Here is a 5,940-nt window from a genome sequence, read left to right as displayed (position 1 = left end):
AATGAGAAGCTCCGCCTGATGATAACAGAACTTGAGGACAGCACGCTTTTACCGTAGAATTTCTGGAGCCGGTTGATCTCATGGCAGCCGAAGCAAAATATCACCTCAAATGCTTGACAGACCTGCGAAATCGTTACAGACGTCACATATCGAGAAAACGGCAAGAATCATGTGAAGAAGATGAAGAGAAAATAAAGGAGTCCCGGGCCTTTATTGAGTTGCTTGAATATATCGAGACTTCTGTTGAAAACGATAAGTTGATGTTTCTACTTTCCGAGTTGCATTCACTCTTTGTAGGTCGTCTTGGAACCTTGGGGATTCACAAGACTGTAAGTAAAACTAGACTTAAAACCTGCTTATTAAAAAATTTTCCAGATGCTGAAGAGCAAAATGATGGCAAAAACGTTGTCATAATATTCAAGAAGGCGAGGTGGCCCCATTGTTAGTGCGCTCGACTCCGGATCGAGTGGTCCGGGTTCGGGGCCTGGCAGGGGACATTGTGTTGTGTTCTTGGGCAAGACACTTTACTCTCACGGTGCCTCTCTCCACCCAGGTGTATAAATGGGTACCGGCGTAATGCTGGGGGTAACCCTGCGATGGACTAGCATCCCATCCAGGGGGGAGTACAAATACTCCTAGTCGCTTCATGCTACAGAAACCGGAGATAAGCGCCGGCCTGATGAGCCTTCTGGCTCGTAAGCGGAGACTTTACTTAATATTCAAGAAAGCAATCCAGGGCATGATCAAAGATGCGGTACCGCAAAGGGATTTCTCAGAGGATTCTCTGATTTTAGCTAAGGCTGCAGAAATTGTTCGCAAAGACATGTTTAGACATAAAAGCTTACACTTTCTGGAAGTTTTACGAAAGACTGCCAAGAAAGCACAGTCCCTGCTAGTCTAAAACCATTGGTGTCAATGATACTAACTGGAGTAAACATTGAGAACACTGAAGCACAAGAATCACAACCATGTTTAACAGTGTGCCACACAATCTTTTTTAATGCCAAAGAACGATCTACCGCAAAAAGCGGTCAAACACGCCATACTAAAGCTCGAGAGCCACCTCTTCCTTTGTACATCGGTTTAAATGTGCACGCATTGTCGAGAAGTAAGACACTCATAACAAAGCTTTAACAGATAGGGATCTCGGTGTCTTAACAAAGAATCGTGGAGTTAGAGGACATGCTTGCTACCTCAATTAGTGAGCGCTTTGGAATGGATGGCTGTGTGGCATCTGCTTGCTTGAGAAAAAGGAGCTTTTACTATTGGAGCCCTTTACAACATAGACAATAATCCCACTTCTATGACGGCAGCCTCTTCGTTTCATGGCACTGGCATTAGCATGATTCAGTTACCAACGGTAAATAATCCTGGCGAAGAAAGACCCTCAGTGACCCTACCTCCAAAAGGAACAGGACACGCCCTGCCAGAGGAATATGCTATACTTCACCCTGTAGAACTAGACACTAGTAAAGCAGTCGTCCCACTTTCTCTAATGAAAGAACCAGAAAGTTGTATGGCTGTAGAGAAGCAAAGGGAAGAACGGTGGTTGGAGTATTCTCTAGGAAAGTTAGACGAAGGATCTGTTTCCTCTGGTGCGAAAGTGACTTGGGCAGCATATCACGCTTCAACCCAGACGGAAGAGGACCCACCTGCCCTGACTGCGCTTCTTCCCCTGTTCTACGAGAAGGCAGCAACCCCAGCAATGGTGAAGCACGGCATGGATGTCCTGCGGCAAGCTATAACCTTTCTCAACCCAAATCAGATCCCTGTCATCACTGTTGACCAGCCTCTCTTTGCTTTAGCTAAAATGGTTCAGTGAAAATGGCCCGCCTCCCATGGAGAGCAAGCATATGTCGTCATGTTGGGTGGCCTGCACATCGAAATGGCCCTATGGAGTGTGCTTGGTGATTTGCTAGATGGATCTGGTTGGACTACCGCTTTGAGTGAAGCTGAAGTAGCCTCGTTTGGTGTACCGGATTCCTTTTTAAAAGCAACGCATTTAACAAGAACAAGGTAGGAAGGAAATGCAAATAATAAACGTAACTTTTGACACTATATTCCTCCTTTTAGGCTGGTCATAAGAAAGCTTTATATGTATATACCGTGTTTGCAACTAAGTCAGTAAAGCTTTTCTGGCTGTCACTTCATCTTGCGCAAGGTTTCTGGAGGAATTTACTATTTCTACCGATAAACATTAATCTTGAAGTGCACCATAATAGACCAATTTCGATATTTTAAAATTCAGACCTCGGCACAAGGCTCTGGAGAATACACCATAGAGTTAGCGGGGTTTATTCCCCAGAACCTCTTAGTGATGTCTATTGTTTTAGGCTAAATTTTAAGATATTGAAATTAGGCTATTACATTAAAAGAAATCTTCTTTTGATTAGATGAATTATAATAGCTAATTCGTGTTTGGGAAACTTACAAGCTGAGACTTGGCTCTATTATTAAGAATTTGATTTCTTTGTGAGCTAACTCTTAGGTAATAAGCCTATTGATTTGTATCACTACTTAAACCTGACATCACGATCTGTGTTTAAACTGATGGGCAATTATCATTGCCCAGGCTAGGTAACTAACGAGCAGAGACTGGGCACTAGTTAGTGTTCTTGTAAAACTATTAAACGTGAACAGTGTAATAATGACTACACAATACACATTTAGCCTAAAAGTGTCATTATCGCTTTTTATCTGGGCCAAATATACAAGAAAAACGACCCATCACATGCCAACCACACGGAGCCCATTCTCTCCACTCGGGTGAAACTTAAATACCCAGGAGACCATCAGCGAAATACCCCATTAATCCTCAGTACCAGAACCGCTTGTGATGGGCACCCCTCCAGTATTAGTCAATAGGTGCTAAGGAAGCTCTGTGCCAAATTTGACGCTTTTGTCACTTCTGTAACCATCCGGCCCATATATTGCATTAAGAGACCTGACTACTACGCATGGAATACACTGTGAAAGGCAAAAGTTGTTGTCTAATCTAGGGTCGTCGCCAGTATCCGGCAAACCTAGTCACGTGCCTCAGTCATTTTTGCGTGATTCTTTAAAATAAAGAGTGATTTCAGGGTTGTCTTTAAAATGTACTCATCTAAACACCTAAAATACCTACGAAGAGAATTTAACCTTTTTATGGCTACAGCTCTGTAATCGATCAGACGGAAAAGAAAATAAACTCGCGTCTTTCGAATTTCACTTACGACCGAGTGAAGGTCCGGATTCCAAGTTCCTTAAAGAAGCTCAAGAGCAGTCGAATCGAAAGATAACTAATAATGCTTAATAGTTTGCGGTGAAAAGGTTTTGTCGTGCAAGAAAGCAAGTGAAACGTTTATCCATGGGAAAGAGACATGTTCGGCGATCGATCAGTCGGTATCATGTTTATTTTAAAATATGTCACCTATCAACCTTAAATCAAACTGTGTGAACAAGAACATGTACAGGTATTTTATTTTGTTCTTTGATTTTCGTTTTTCTTGTTATTCCTAAGTCGCAAGCTTGTACAGCGAGTTGACAGTTTTAACTTAAGGTCAACTGAAGCTATGATCTTCGCAGTTATGAGCGCAATTTTTGCAATTGCGTAGAGAAGCCTGAAAAATTCAGGACTTCAACGGGACGGGACCATTAGAACCCACAAATGACCAGCTCCCAACGTCAGTGGCTTCATAGCTCAGTTGGTTAGAGCGTCGCACCGGAATCGCGAGGTCACGGGTTTAAACCACGTTGAAGTCCTGAATTTTTCAGGCTTCTCTACGCAATTGCAAAAATTGCGGTCATAACTGCGAAGATCATAGCTTTACTTGATTTCATATCCGCAGTTCATATATGATTCATTTCATATACCATTTCATCACGTTATGCTTTGTTAGGTACGCATATAATTGGTTGTAAACTATTCTTTCGAACACTTTGGCTATAACCGGGATAACGGAAATTGGGCGGTAATTGTTTAGGTCATCACGTTCCCCTTGTTTGAATAGTGGAGTGACCCGTGCACACTTCCAGTCGTCTGGAAACACACCTACATCTACGCGCTCATAACTGCGAAGATCATAGCTTCACTTGATTTCATATCCGCAGTTCATATATGATTCATTTCATATACCATTTCGTTATTGATTCATTCCTCACGGGACCATTAGAACTCACAAATGACCAGCTCCCAACGTCAGTGGCTTCATAGCTCAGTTGGTTAGAGCGTCGCACCGGAATCGCGAGGTCACGAGTTCAAACCCCGTTGAAGTCCTGAATTTTTCAGGCTTCTCTACGCAATTGCAAAAATTGCTCTCATAACTGCGAAGATCATAGCTTCACTTGATTTCATATCCGCAGTTCATCATATATGATTCATTTCATATACCATTTCACTTGATATACAACTTCATCAGTTTTAACTTATTACTGTACACAGCTTGCTGGTTAGTGTTTACAACACAAATCGTAAAGTATGTTTTTAGCGTCGGTAAATTAAAAGAGACATTTTGTCAAGCAAACGTAGTGTGTGGTGTATTTTATGATAGTGTATGTTCTGCAGAAGCAATTTGAGCTACTAAACAAAATCTTTTTTCTGGTGTGACCGTTTATAATTGCCGCTTGACATCGAAGGTCCAGTCCGGGGGTCCAGTATTGGTCGCAAAAGCTCTTGTTTTTAGCTTGACCGCTTTTTTGGGAATCTCCTGTGGGAATATAACATTTCCCTTTTGAAAGTTACATTGTCTGGTAAAGATTAATAATCTATGTTTAAAATGCCTCGCCAAACGAATACGAGTCGCGGGATCACAATATAACGAAAACCCTACCCCGGGTGGAAAAATGTTTTTCAAGGAGTGCTACGTGACCAGCCGCAACTAGAGTCTCTTTTCACAACGACAAGAGAGGCAGAGAAGAGAGACCCTGGGAAAGAGATTCTAATGCCAGCTATTATAGAAAGTTCAAAAATAATTTCCACGCCGTAGAAATTAAGCCATGTGGAAACATTTTGATACCTTCTGACGCAGAGCAGAGTTAATATTTATGATCTTTTCACTTTTCATTTTAATTTTAGGGACAAAAATTTAGATATTTGTACTTTTGTTTCAGTGCGTTCTCTTTCCACTAGGGAAGGTGGTCCGGATCATCGAAACAGCTGACATTTCAGACACTCGGTAGTCATGAATATTCATTCGCATGTGAATCAAGCAACAGTTGACATCCATCTCAAAAAAGCTTAAAATTATAAATTAGGGAGCTTAAGCAACGACAACGGCGACGGCAAACGTCACAAATTTACATATTTAGTAGGCAAAAACAAAAGCTTTGCACGCCCTGCACGTGTGCACGTCATTACTTGAGGATAAATTTTCATTTTCTGCCTAAATTGAGCGCCGTTCCTACCAGCGTCATTTTTGAGGAACTACCACACCCCCGTCATATTAAAAAAGTTGAAATAGTAACGAAGCGATTACAATAACGCGAATTTATATTTTGAGATGATGTTCTCGTTGCCGTCGCCGTTGAAGCTCCCTATTTCTCAAGAACGTCGCTCTTCCTTTAACTCCTTGGCACTCGTTGGCGAATAAAAAACACTCCTGTGAAATTTTACTGACGCAAAAATATCCACAGCTTTTCACCTTTCTTCTTTCAACTTTTTAAAAGGAATTTTGGGTTGCACACCAAGTCATTTACAGTGAATATCGATAGATATATTTCCATTTCCGCGTACTTTCCCGCCAAATTCCACTTGCATCAGCCGCTTTTCATGTGACTTGGAACACATGAATGAAGAGCAAAGTCCTTTCTCTTCATATAAAAGACTTTCTTTCATTGGTGAAATAAGTGGGCTGATTAAGTACGTCACCTTATGCCACTACTGAGTAAACCAATCATAGATATTGTATTATTTTGTAAATAAACACAGCCGCAATAAATTACGTTCATTGATTGAATCTGCGC

This window comes from Montipora capricornis, chromosome 9, assembly GCF_036669925.1.
Source record: "Montipora capricornis isolate CH-2021 chromosome 9, ASM3666992v2, whole genome shotgun sequence".
Taxonomy (NCBI): domain Eukaryota; kingdom Metazoa; phylum Cnidaria; class Anthozoa; order Scleractinia; family Acroporidae; genus Montipora; species Montipora capricornis.
This window is presented reverse-complemented; position numbering follows the sequence as displayed.